The sequence below is a fragment of the Scyliorhinus canicula genome, chromosome 26 (genome assembly GCF_902713615.1).
Source record: "Scyliorhinus canicula chromosome 26, sScyCan1.1, whole genome shotgun sequence".
NCBI classification, from domain to species: Eukaryota; Metazoa; Chordata; class Chondrichthyes; order Carcharhiniformes; family Scyliorhinidae; genus Scyliorhinus; species Scyliorhinus canicula.
The window spans coordinates 4,086,967-4,100,680 of NC_052171.1; the positions used below are offsets into that span (position 1 = coordinate 4,086,967).

Here is a 13,714-nt window from a genome sequence, read left to right on the forward strand (position 1 = left end):
GCGCCACGGATTGGCTGAACTCGCTCCGTTGAGTAGAAATTGGTGCAACTGCATCTTGAAGTCGGAGATGCAGCAAAAGGAGGAGGCCATTCGGCCCATCGCGGCCGTGTTGGCTCTTTGCAAGAACTCTCTAATTATTCCCACTGCCCTGTATGGGTCACCCCTGCAAAGCGTTTGCCCCAATTCTGATTTGGAAAGTTGCAAGTTGAATCTGCAACGTATTACAATGTATTACAGATCGCAACAACGTCTAAAGTAATTGTTCCTCCTCCCAATTCTCCCTCTGGCTCCTTCCGTCAATACCACTCCAGCTTGCAGTTCTCTAAACAATGTGCTGCAAACAAGGTTCAGGGATTCACAACTGCTGACTTGAGGGGGACAGACAACACCGTCTTGTCAAAAGTCTCTCGGTTAATCGCTGTTGTCTCGGTGAAGTTACAGAAAACAAAACTCCCGGGGAAAAGGCGAAACAACCCCCCCCCCCCCCCCCCCAAAAATGGGGAAGTCAGTGAGTGTTTTATCTTTCGCAAAACCGCACCCACCAGTGAAGTCCAACCTCCTTTTAAACTTCTGCTGGTTATTTCCATTCTGTGACACGCCTCCCCTATCCAGCTAAGTTGCATAGAAACTCGGTAAAAAAAACTCGTGTGACGCTTTCTTCTTCCCCTTTGCCTCTTTACATCTGGAGCTCAAATAATCTGGCCTCACTTCTCAGAGAGAGATTAAAAAAAACACACACAGGGCTGATCTTACAGTTACCAGTTGCCATTTATAGTTAACGTTGACATCCGGGTTGGGTTGGTTGGTTGGTTAGCGACTGTTTTCATGTAAATTTCACCCGGAAAAAGCGAGCGAGAGAGAGAACACATATTGCAACCTCGCTGCACAAGGGTTTTTATTTTTTTGGCGGGGGACAGAGAGAGTTTCAACTCCACATTCTGATCAGCCACGTTCCAAAGTGTTTGCTGCATGCAACAGATTGCCGTTTCTCATCTGGGTAAGTTGATGGGTAAACCATCCGTTTTTTGTTTTGTGTTAAGCAGGAGAAGCGTGTGTGAACGGTTGTACTTGTCAAGCTGCTGCTCAGCAGAGATGAGCTCCAAGCTGCCAGTCCAGCTTCGTGGCAAAGGAGCTGGCGCGCCTTTTGCCTCGTCCTGCCTGGGTTTGCAATTTTGTTTCTTGGGAGGGTTTTGCACGCGATTTGATGGACGCGATTTTTTTTTTTGACGGCCTGTGTGTGACAGCTTGGCAGGTGTGTGCAGCTCCAAATTTGGGGCACGGACCGACCAAACTAGGCTCTTGTAGGTCAACGGAGAGAATCTCTCTCTCTCTGTGCAATTGGCAAGTGCGTGTCCAGAGACTCCGGGTGTGCCCGAGGTGGCCACAGAGGGTTACAATGTGGCGCACCAGGGCTGGAAAGAATTCAGAAAGGCTGATGGGGTGCTGGCCTTTTGTAGCCAGAGAGCTGACAATGCAGCAAGTCGGGCAGAGGTCAAGCCGTTCTTTCACAGTGCATGCACCACCACACCTGGAGCCACTTCTGGGCACCACGCCTTCGCAAGGATGTGCTGCTGGATTCGGAGAGAGTGCAGGGCAGATTCAGCAGAGTGATTGGCTGATGCACGGTTATGCTCCAGACTGTGATTCTGTTCCCTGGAACTTAGAAGGTTCAAGGTGGATTCTGTCAACCTCTTCGACATATTGAGGGGACCAGATGTTTCTGCTGGTTAAGAAGTAGAGAATGAGGAGACATGGTCAGGAAAAATGCCCAGCCAGACCTGACAAGAAGTGAAGTGAAGGAACACAGGTGCTGATAGAAGTTTGGGACTGTCCTCCACAAACAACAATTGATGCCGAGTCAATTATTAATTTGAAATCTGAGATGGATAGCTTTGCGGTAACCATAGGGACCAAGGGACAGGAGACAAATTGGTACATGGAGTTAGATCGCAGATTAGCCATAATCTCATTGCAGTTGTGAACAGGTTCCTGCCAGAGCTTGATGGCCTCCTTCCTGTTCCCATGTTCCTAGTTTCTGACCGTGCTTCAAGTGTAATATGGGGAACCGGTAGGAATGCACATATCCAATCACAGCAATGGGTCTGCGATTGACACCACATAGCTTTCACACAAGCCATGAGGCAAATATGTCACACCCAAATGATGCAAAGCCTCCTGTTAAATCAACACACAATTCACATCAATGATATCAGTCAGCAGGCACGTCTGAGATAGGTGCAACATTTATTTGTGTGAAAGAATCACGTTTTGTCTGATGCGGCTATTTATCTATTTAAGGGCTGTCAGTAGTGGAGGCATTAGGAGCTGGTCACCTACCTGCTTCGTAACTGTGAAGATTGAAGGAAAGATAAAAATAATGCAAATTTAGCCATGATCATTACAGTTCAACAACAGCAATAACTTTGTGTTTATACTGGGACTTTCAGGTTGCAAAATACCCCAAGATGCATTATCAAAGGAAAGTTGATGATGATGCTGAGCTACATAAGGAGATATGAGGGCAGATGAACAAAAAATGGGTCAGAGAGATGGGTTTTAAATGAGCGCCTTAAAGGTGGAAAGAGATATCAGACGTGCAGTGGTTGACGGCGGAAATTCCAGAGCTTAGGACCCAGGCAGTTGAAGGTACATCTGTCGATGGTGCAGCAATGAAAATCGAGCACGTTCAGGAGGGCAGAATCGGAGTAGCACTCAGAACTCAGTGTTTATGGGGCTGGAGGAAAGTGCAGAGGTAGGAGATATTCAAAAATAAGGATGAAAATTTTAAAATCAAGTGTTGATTGACCAGAAGCCAATGTGCGTCATGAAGCATAATGGCTCAGTGAGGAAACAGAGTAGTGATAAATAATTGTTTTTCAGATTGGAGAAAGGTTTGTAGTGGACTAGCCCTGGCATCAGTGTTGGGACCCTTGTTCTTCCTGATATGTATTAATGACCTAGGCTGTGGTGTGCATGGCATGATTTCAAAATTTGCGGATGCGACAAAAATTGGATCATTGTCAACTGTGATGAGGATAGTCTTGAACTTCAAAAGGATACTGACATGTTGGTGGATTGGGCAGACAAGAGGCAGATGAAGTTCAATGCATAAAAGTGTGAGGTGATGCATTTTGGCAGGAAGAACATGGAGAGACAGCATAAAACAAAGGGAAAAACTCTTAAGGACGTGCAGGATCAAAGGGTCAATGCAATGTCCATAAATCATTGAAGATGTCCGGGTATGCTGAGAGAGCAGTTAATAAAGCACTTGGTAGCCTAGGTTTTATTAATCGAGAGTTGACTGCAAGGAGGTCATGTTGAACTTGCATAAGATACTCGTTCAGTTTGAGGGCAGCACTGTGGCTTCACAGCGCCAGAGTCCCAGGTTCGATTACCCGCTGGGTCACTGTCTGTGCGGAGTCTGCACGTTTTCCCTGTGTCTGCGTGGGTTTCCTCCGTGAACTCCGGTTTCCTCCCACAGTCCAAAGACTTTCAGGTTAGGTGGATTGGCCATGCTAAATTGCCGTTAGTGTCTAAAAAGGTGAGGAGGGGTTACTGGGTTACAGTGATAGGGTGGAAGTGAGGGCTTAAGTGGATCGTTACAGACTCGATGTGCTGAATGGCTTTCTTCTGCACTATGTTCTATGAGACCGCGCCTAGGTCTGGGCATCATATTTGAGGAAGGATATGAAAGGATTGGAGAGAGTACAGAGGAGATTCACAAAAATGATTACAAGGATGAACAACTACAATGAAGGGGCTGTTTAGCTCACAGGGCTAATCGCTGGCTTTGAAAGCAGACCAAGGCAAGCCAGCAGCACGGTTCGATTCCCGTATACAGCCTCCCCGAACAGGCGCCGGAATGTGGCGACTAGGGGCTTTTCACAGTAACTTCATTTGAAGCCTACTCGTGACAATAAGCGATTTTCATTTTCATTTCATACAGATGTGAGGATAGATTGGAGAGGTTGGGTCTGTTTTCTTGGAGAAAATAAGGCCGCGAGGTGACTTGACAGAGGTATTCAGGATCCTGAGGGGTGTGAACAGGGTAAATGGTGAGAAACTGTTTGCTCTCAGGAGTACATCAAGAACACAGATTAAAATTAATGGGCAAAAGGAGTAGAAGTGATGTGAGGAAAAATCTTTCACCCACAGGGTGGTTGGAGTCTGGAAAAAACTTCCTGAAAAGGTGGTGGAGGCAAGTTCGATTGAGGTATTTAAAGGGAATTGGATTGCTATGTGAAAAGAAAGAATGTGCAAGGTGACAGGGTTTAATGGGCAAGGAAGCCAGTAGTAAGAACCACAAGGAATTATTGTAACTAAACATAAAGGTCGTGATTTTATGGCCACGTTGCACTTAGGCAAGAGCACAATGTGGCTGGTAGTTCCTGGAAAAGACGTTTCACAGGCTTCCCACAGCCTTCCCGCCTCGCGGGACTTACATAAGTCCCAAGAGGCATTGGGGTACCAAATGGCATGCACGTAAGCAGGTTTAAAACCTACTTAGGCACCCTTACCCGGGATCTACCGGCCTCCCCAGTGAGGCTGTAGCCAGGCGCCGTTCAGTACTGGTCCACACAAAGGGCAGCACGGTGACACAGTGGTTAGCATTGCTGCCTACGGTGCTGAGGACCCGGGTTCGAATCCCGGCCCCGTATCTGTGTGGAGTTTGCACATTCTCCCCATGTCTGCGTGGGTTTTGCCCCCACAACCCAAAGATGTGCAGGTTAGGTGAATTTGCCACGCTAAATTGCCCCGTAATTGGAAAAAATAATTGGGTACTCTAAATTGATTTTTAAAAAAAGTTTTGGTCCACACAAACATGGACCAGGTGGAATGGAACCTGGGGCATTTAGTGGGACATTGGCAGCCCCTGGGTATAGTGCAGGATGGCCCTCTTGCTCTCCCCCTGAAACGCGGGCACCATGGAACTGCCCAGCTGGCAACTTGGACTGCCAAGGTTCCTTGCCCATTAAACCCTGTCACCTTGCACTGTTTGGGTGCCAGAGTGGCAGTGCAAGGGTGCCAGGGTGGTACTGACAAGGGTCAGGGGGGCCCCATGTCCATAAAAGGAGGATGGAGGGGTGAATGGCAGATAAGTAGGGGCCTCTGGGAGGTTGGGGGGTGATGGGTGGGGGTCCTGGAGGGTTTAGTTTTTGAGCTGTGGGGGTCTGAAGAGGGGGGAACCCCCTTGGCACCTCATAGCGGGGTATCCTCACTTGGGGTAGCATGGGTGGTGCCCAGGTGTGCGGGGAGTGACATTGCCCACGGGTTAGTGTGTGGGGGATGAACAAGCTCACTTAGACATCGAGGCACCCTTTCAAAGTTGCGGTCCGATCTCTGAGTTCAGCTCCCTAGTGCTGAAAAAATTCTAAGTGTGGGATAAACCGGTGAGAAACTCCCCAGGGCCCCAAAAAGTGACTGTGTCAAAAGAACAAAGAACAAAGAAAAGTACAGCACAGGACCAGGCCCTTCGGCCGTCCAAGCCCGTGCCGACCATGCTGCCTGACTAAACTACAATCTTCTACAGATCCTGGGTCCTTATCCCTCTATTCCCATCCTATTCACAGCGCCGGCCCTAGGGTTGCTGGCGTCCCCGGGCAAGCTGAACTTCGGCGCCCTTGGGGGGGCGGACCCGAGGGGGGGGGGGGGCGGACCCGAGGGGGGGGGGGGGCGGGGGGGACCGAGGGGAGGGGGGGGGGACCGATGGGGGGGGCGGGGGAGCGGACCGAGCAGGGGGGGGGGCCGACCGAGGGGGGCCGCCCTGGGGGAGGGCGGCCACCGCGCATGTGCTGGTTGGCACCTGCCCAACTGCGCATGCGCGGGACCCGAGTCTCTGGCGCCCCCTAGCACATGGCGCCCCGGGCGACTGCCCGAGTTGCCGGTGCCTTGAGCCGGCCCTGCCTATTCATATATTTGTCAAGATGTCCCTTAAATGTCACTATCGTCCCTGCTTCCACCACCTCCTCCGGCAGCAAGTTCCAGGCATCCATTACCCTCTGTGTAAAAAACTTACCTCGTACATCTACTCTAAACCTTGCCCCTCGCACCTTAAACCTATGCCCCCTAGTAATTGACCCCTCTACCCTGGGGAAAAGCCTCTGACTATCCACTCTGTCTATGCCCCTCATAATTTTGTAGACCTCTATCAGGTCGCTCCTCAACCTCCGTCGTTCCAGTGAGAACAAACCGAGTTTATTCAACCGCTCCTCATAGCTAATACCCTCCATACCAGGCGACATCCTGGTAAATCTCTTCTGCACCCTCTCTAAAGCCTCCATATCGTTCTGGTACTGTGGCGACCAAGTGTGGTCTAAGTAGGGTTCTGTACAGCTGCAACATGACTTGCCAATTCTTATACTCAATGCCCCGGCCAATGAAGGCAAGCATGCCGTATGCCTTCTTGACTACCTTCTCCACCTGTGTTGCCCCTTTCAGTGACCTGTGGACCTGTACACCTAGATCTCTCTGACTTTCAATACTCTTGAGGGTTCTACCATTCACTGTATATTCCCTATCTGCATTAGACCTTCCAAAATGCATTACCTCACATTTGTCCGGATTAAACTCCATCTGCCATCTCTCAGCCCAAGTCTCCAAACGATCTACATTCTGCTGTATCCTCTGGCAGTTCTCATCGCTATCCACAATTTCACCAACCTTTGTGTCGTCTGCAAACTTACTAATCAGATCAGTTACATTTTCCTCCAAATCATTTATATATACTACGAACAGCAAAGGTCCCAGCACTGATCCCTGCGGAACACCACTAGTCACAGCCCTCCAATCAGAAAAGCATCCTTCCATTGCTACTCTCTGCCTTCTATGACCTAGCCAGTTCTGTATCCACCTTGCCAGCTCACCCCTGATCACATGTGACTTCCACCTTTTGTACCAGACTACCATGAGGCACCTTGTCAAAGGCCTTACGGAAGTCCCTATAGACAATATCCACTGCCCTACCTGCATCAATCATCTTTGTGACCTCTTCGAAAACTTTATCAAGTTAGTGAGACACGACCTCCCCTTCACAAAACCATGCTGCCTCTCACTAATACGTCCATTTGCTTCCAAATGGGAGTAGATCCTGTCTCGAAGAATTCTCCCCAGTAATTTTCCTACCACTGACGTAAGGCTCACCGACCTGTAGTTCCCTGGATTATCCTTGCTACCCTTCTTGGGCATTCTCAAGTCCTCCGGGACATCACCTGAAGACAGTGAGGATCCAAAGATTTTTGTCAAGGCCTCAGCAATTTCCTCTCTAGCCTCTTTCAGTATTCTGGGGTAGATCCCATCAGGCCCTGGGGACGTATCTACCTTAATATTTTTCAAGACGCCCAACACCTCATCTTTTTGGATCTCAATGTGACCCAGGCTGTCTACACACCCTTCTCCAGACTCAACATCCACCAATTCCTTCTCTTTGGTGAATACTGATGCAAAGTATTCATTTAGTACCTCGCTCATTTCCTCTGGCTCCACACATAGATTCCCTTGCCTATCCTTCAGTGGGCCAACCCTTTCCCTGACTACCCTCTTGCTTTTTATGTACGTATAAAAAGCCTTGGGATTTTCCTTAACCCTATTTGCCAATGACTTTTCGTGACCACTTCTAGCCCTCCTGACTCTTTAAGTTCCTTCCGACTTTCCTTATATTCGTTTGATTGTCGTGGGGAACTCGCCGACAGGAAACTCCCTGAAAAACCTGCCATAAATGAACTAAGTTTTTCCGTTAAGTTCCATCCAAAGTCTGCCCACGACAGTAACTATGTACAAATCACTGTCGCTGTTGGGAGAACCAAGTCCCTGCTCGGGCTGGCTTTTATGCTCGATTTAACGAGTCTCAGCTGAGTGGGCCTCTGCCCACTACCGGGAAAGCTCGTACTCTATGAGCCCCATGGGGAGATTTATTCTAGTTTCCCCATTGATCTCATGGGGTTTATGACACAGGGATAAGGCAGGGAAGTGGGAATGGGGAGAATGTTCTTTCAGAGAGCCAGTGCAGACTTGATGGGCCGAATGGCCCCCTTCTGCACTGTAAAGATTCTGTGAATTTTGTGAAGTTGGTGCAAATGACAACACAGGCAGCAGGATTTTAGCTGGCCTCAAAGTTATGGAGGCTACTTGAATCTATTTGCGATGTTTTCTGATCACAAAGTATAATTCACTTTCACAAAACAGGAATGCAATGGATATACAATGATATAAATAATGGGGCCAAATTCATACTTGCAGTAGTGGCAACAGCATATTGCTGTATGTATACTTTTACACTCTGACCATAATTATGTTATTGCACTCAAAACTTGTTTTACAAGGCATACAGCCAACTTACAAATGTCACTGTGAAAAGGTACCAATTAAAAATGAAGTGCTGATCAAGATTAAAGATCTGGCCAGTGATGTAGAAATTGAATATGCTCAAACACGTGGGTGTGTGTGTAATGTGTGAGGTCTGTAACTATGTAGACTGAGATCATTAATAGCATCACCAAATCCATTTGTTACCTTCATATTTCTGCTTCCTGTACCGGCTGTGGTTATTCATGAAGGCACCGCCTTCTCAACCTTGCCCCTCGCCTGAGGTGTGGTGATCCTCAGGTTAAATCACCACCAGTCAGCTCTCCCCCTCACAGGGGAAAGCAGCCTACGGCCATCTGGGAGTATGGTGACTTTACCTCACCATTTCTGCTTTGCATCGATTCAAGAAGGAAAAGATAGCAAGATTTCAAACAATTCAAGGTACCTACTTCAGAGTGATCTTGTACACAATGAAACAACACAGATATGCATAGAAGGTACGCATTTTGAAATGTGTAGAACTTTCTTGGCGTGAATTTTCTTTCAGAGGGTTGTGACTCTTGTAAACCTCTGTGGAGGCAGAGGCTTCGAATATTTTTAGGGCAGAGCTGGATAGATTCTTGAACAAGAGGACGAAAGGTTACCAGCGGTAGGTGGGAATGTGGACTGAGATTACAATCAGATTAGCCATTATCTTACTGAATGGTGGAACGGACTCGAGGGATTGAGTGGCCTGCTCCTAATTTTTATGTTAGTTTGCAAGATATCTCCTGCATACGTACTAAATTGCTTTGCAGCAATGCTTTTGAACGTTAGGCCTCAAAATGCGACAATCAACATTATGCACAGCAAGGTCCCACAGATAGCAATGCGATAAATCACCTGTTAATCTGAATTTGATGTTGCTGCTTCAGAGACATAAATCTTGGCAAAGCTGGAAGAAGAACCATCGGATCACCTGACAGACAGACCCTATGGAGCTGCTAGTAAAGCAATTCTTCCTCAGCTCTGTGCTGAAGTGAAAATGTTAGAGCCTTCTACTGCCCAACTGATAGAGGTGAACCAGTTGGATCAGTTGCTTCTGTGCAATCTCAGAATACATTGCTGTCAGAAATGGTGAGGTCAGTATCAAGTCAGCCTGGCAATCACAAGCTCCTTTTTTTCCCCAAGATGCCTGTGTGTGTTCAGAGCACTAAAGGGTGTTATTGTTCTGCAGGCAGTTCTGTTTTGATGTGCTCAAACCCATAACCACATGCACAAAAACATGAAACAATTTGGTGCTTAAAATGGTGACTCAACAAAGCGAGCCAGTTCTTGCAGTGACGCAGTGGCATGTTTGGAGCTGGGAGGGTGTGTATGGAGAGAAGTCAATTGCCAAAAAGAAAGTGATTGTATCAAGGGTTTCATTGTGTCCAGTTGCAGGCACATGACAGAGTTGTCTTTTCAGGTCCTTCCCTTGGAGTTGAAATTCTACCTCCTTTCAAAGATTGAAAAGCAAGCAGTTTTCTCTCTGAACATTTGTCCTATTTCATTCATTTTAGAAACATTTTTCTCTTTTGTTTCTCTTGCTAGTTTTACTAATGAGTAGTTAGGGGTAGGAATCCTGGCTGATGTTTCAATCCTCTCCCTCAGCAAAGAGATCCAATCCTTCCCTGAGGTCAAAAATAGATTGGGCGAATAATACTTGGACCATCCTCGTCTGCATGACTCAGTGACATGCTAGAGAAATGTGTTCAGTCAGCATGGGAAGGCATTTAAAATAAGAAAAACACAGTCTGAAAAATGCAGATAGCTGTGGGTTCAGCAGTGTTTCTGCTATCATTTTGGAAATCAAGTAAAATGCAGTTGCTTTTGGATGGACCAAGAGCTTTTAGATTGTAATGAACAATGAATAATGATCTAATTCGCTGTGGTGGTTAGATTGATTAGAATAGAACATATGCAATGGTTGAATGGTTTTATGACTTTCTTGTCTTGTTTCACAGTAATATAGTGTGTTGTCCAGAGTGAAGGTGGAAACCCAACAGTGCAGAAGGAGGCCACTTGGCCCATTTAGACCGCACTAACCCTATGAAAGAGCACCCTGCCAAGGCCCACGCCCTCACCATATCCCTGTAATGCCACCTAATCTATACATCCCTGGACACTGAAAGGCAATTTTATCATGGTCAATCCACCTAACCTGCACATCTTTAGACTGTGGGAGGAAACTGGAGCACCCGATGAAAACGTACGCAGGCACGGGAGACCATGCAGACTCCGCACAGTCACCTGAGGTCGGAATTGTAACCGGGTCCCTGGCGCTGTGAGGTAGCATTGCTAACCACTGTGCCACCGTGCCGCTCCGTATTACTTCCTATTCCATTTCTCCGATTCCACATTCCTCCTGTGTTGGACAATTACCGTAGAGCAGCCACATGCCCTACCCCTACAAACGCTATAAGGGTGGCATGACAGCACAGTGGTTAGCAATGTAGCTTCACAGCTCCAGGGTCCCAGGTTCGATTCCTTGCTTGGGTCACTGTCAGTGCGGAGTCTGCACTTTCTCCCTGTGTCTGCAAGGGTTTCCTCTGGGTGCTCTGGTTTCCTCCCACAGTCCAAAGATGTGCAGGTTAGGTGGTAATTGCCCTTAGATCCAAAAAGGTTAGGTGGGGGTTACTGGGTTACGGGGATAGGGTGGAGGCATGAGCTTAAGTAGGGTGCTTTTTCCAAAGACCGGTGCATTACTCGATGTGCTGAATGGCCTCTTTCTGCACTGTAAATTCCATGATTCTATGTCAGTCACTTCGCAAACTTGCTTGGCTTTGTCCCAAAAGTGTTTTGCTTGCAAAGCTCTTCCTGCTGTACCTGCACACCAAGAGGAACAACTTGCAACGGTGTAGTTGCCTTCAGAATTCAGGGCACCCTAGAAGTACTTTACAGACAATAAATACTTTGTGCAATCTGGAGAATTACATTACAATCTTATCTTCCCTTTCCCCACCCATCTCCACTCCACTCTCCAGTTATTTGCAATACTTAGCATGCTAAGTGGTTTGGCCAAGGGTTGTGCTTATAAATAAAATTAAAAAGACGTTTAGAAAAGCATGCCTGAATTAACTGCATAGGCCAGCTACAAATCTTAAAGGCACGGTGTGAATGATGTGACTTGTTCAACGTAAAAAAAGAATTTTGGATTCCATTTCACTGGATTTTCATTCTATTGCCCCTTCATATATCACAGTAGCTTCATTGCAGTGTTAATGTAAGCCTACTTGTGACAATAATAAAGATTATTATTATTATGTGGTGAACATGGGAGTCCTGAGGCAATACAATGCATGAAATAGTTTTAAGGGGTTGAGTACCTACTCATGTTCCTATGTTCAATACATCACAGTGACCTGAATGTCTCTTGCACTAGTTTTCTCTTCCAAACTTTTGCCAGGGCATAATTCCATGAATTCGGTCACTCTCTAGCATAGAACATAGAACAGTACAGCACAGAACAGGCCCTTCGGCCCTCAATGTTTTGCCGAGCCATGATCACCCTACTCAAACCCACGTATCCACCCTATACCCGTAACCCAACAACCCTCCCCTTAACCTTACTTTTATTAGGACACTATGGGCAATTTAGCATGGCCAATCCACCTAACCCGCACATCTTTGGACTGTGGGAGGAAACCGGAGCACCCGGAGGAAACCCACGCACACACGGGGAGGACGTGCAGACTCCACACAGAGAATGACCCAGCCGGGAATCGAACCTGGGACCCTGGAGCTGTGAAGCATTTATGCTAACCACCATGCTACCCTGCTGCCCCTGTGATGGTTATCATTCACCAATCAGCCTCAGCAGCCTGCATTGGCTGGCTATTCAATATTGGAAGCATTAAGGCCAAATCTAAAGTCTATTTGCATATTTTTGGAGAATTGGTGTCACCACAAGAAGAGCTCATCCTGAAAGCAGAAACGTTACTGTACAACATATCTGAGCAACAGGCCCCAAGCGCAGCTGACTGCTAGTGCACTGGATCTTCCTGCATCTGCACCTACAATACTGAACTAAGTTTCATCCCAGCTGAATGACAGCAAGAGAGGCTGTCAACAAAGATGCAGGAGAGGTGGGGAACAAAGAGAATGGTGTGCAGTCATTACGTCCCTGGGACAGTAAACTTGAGGTTAACACTAATAATAGTGAACCCATGTTAGAATCTCAACAGCCTCGGAAGATGAATTCAGTTTCAGTGTGGAAATAAAAAAAAAAAATGAATCCAGTTTGGAAACTAAGAGAAGTGGCATGAGTAAAAGTGTCGTTAAAGCTGTTGGATTGTAGTTAATTAATTAGTGATGGAAACCTGCTATCTTTCCACCATTATGTGTCTCCAGTTCTTTGCCAAGGCATTCAATTGTGTGCGCAATGGAGCAAACAGCTCAGTTACATGAAATCACTCCCACCTTCTCTGATTGACTACAGATGGGAAACACCTCCTGAGAACCAATATTAGGCAGCAGAGCCCCTTCACCTCCATAAAAACACTGCATACAAGACACCTCACCTTTATACTGGCCCCTGAATAGAAGAAAGTGCATTCCAAATAAATAACTATTTCCCAACTGAACTCCGCCAGTTTTGAATTGATTGTGAAGCACTTTATTTTGTTTTATTTGTTCATGGGATGTTGGTGTCCTGGCTGGGTCCATCCCTAATTGCCTTTGAACTGAGTGGCTTGCTGGGCCAACCACATTGCCGTGGGTCAGAAGTCACATGTAGGCCAGACCAGGTAAGGATGGCAGATTTCCTTCACGACATGAGTGAACCAGACGGGCTTTCACAGCAATAGTTGATATGACCATCATGAAACTTTTAATTCCATATATTGGATTGGATTGGATTGGATTTGTTTATTGTCACGTGTACCGAGGTACAGTGAAAAGTATTTTTCTGCAAGCAGCTCAACAGATCATTCAGTACATGGAAGAAAAGGGAATTAAACAATTCAAGAAAATACATGAGAATACATAATAGGGCAACACAAGATATGCAATGTAACTACATAAGCATTGGCATCGGTTGAAGCATACAGGATGTAGTGTTAATGAGGTCAGTCAATAAGAGGGTCATTTAGGAGTCTGGTGACAGTGGGGAAGAAGCTGTTTTTGAGTCTGTTCGTGCGTGTTCTCAGACTTCTGAATCTCCTGCCCGATGGAAGAAGTTGGAAAAGTGAGTAAGCCGGGTGGGAGGGATCCTTAATTATGCTGCCTGCTTTCCCCCGGCAGCGGGAGGTGTAGATGGAATTAATGGATGGGAGGCAGGTTCGTGTGATGGACTGGGCGGTATTCACAACTCTCTGAAGTTCCTTGCGGTCCTGGGCCGAGCAGTTGCCATACCAGGCTGTAATGCAGCCTGATAGGATGCTTTCTATAGTGC

At 46.9% G+C, this 13,714-nt stretch overlaps 1 protein-coding gene across 1 annotated transcript in view; it reads left to right on the forward strand.

Annotated features, from left to right (window-relative positions):
* The first annotated feature begins 607 nt into the window (after positions 1-607).
* The window catches only part of LOC119957494 (pleckstrin homology domain-containing family A member 2-like), a 141,804-nt gene continuing 128,697 nt past the window's right edge, over positions 608-13,714 (forward strand). The window contains exon 1 of the mRNA XM_038785598.1: positions 608-997. The gene's annotated coding sequence lies outside the window, so the exon portion shown is untranslated. The remainder of the gene's footprint in view (positions 998-13,714) is intronic.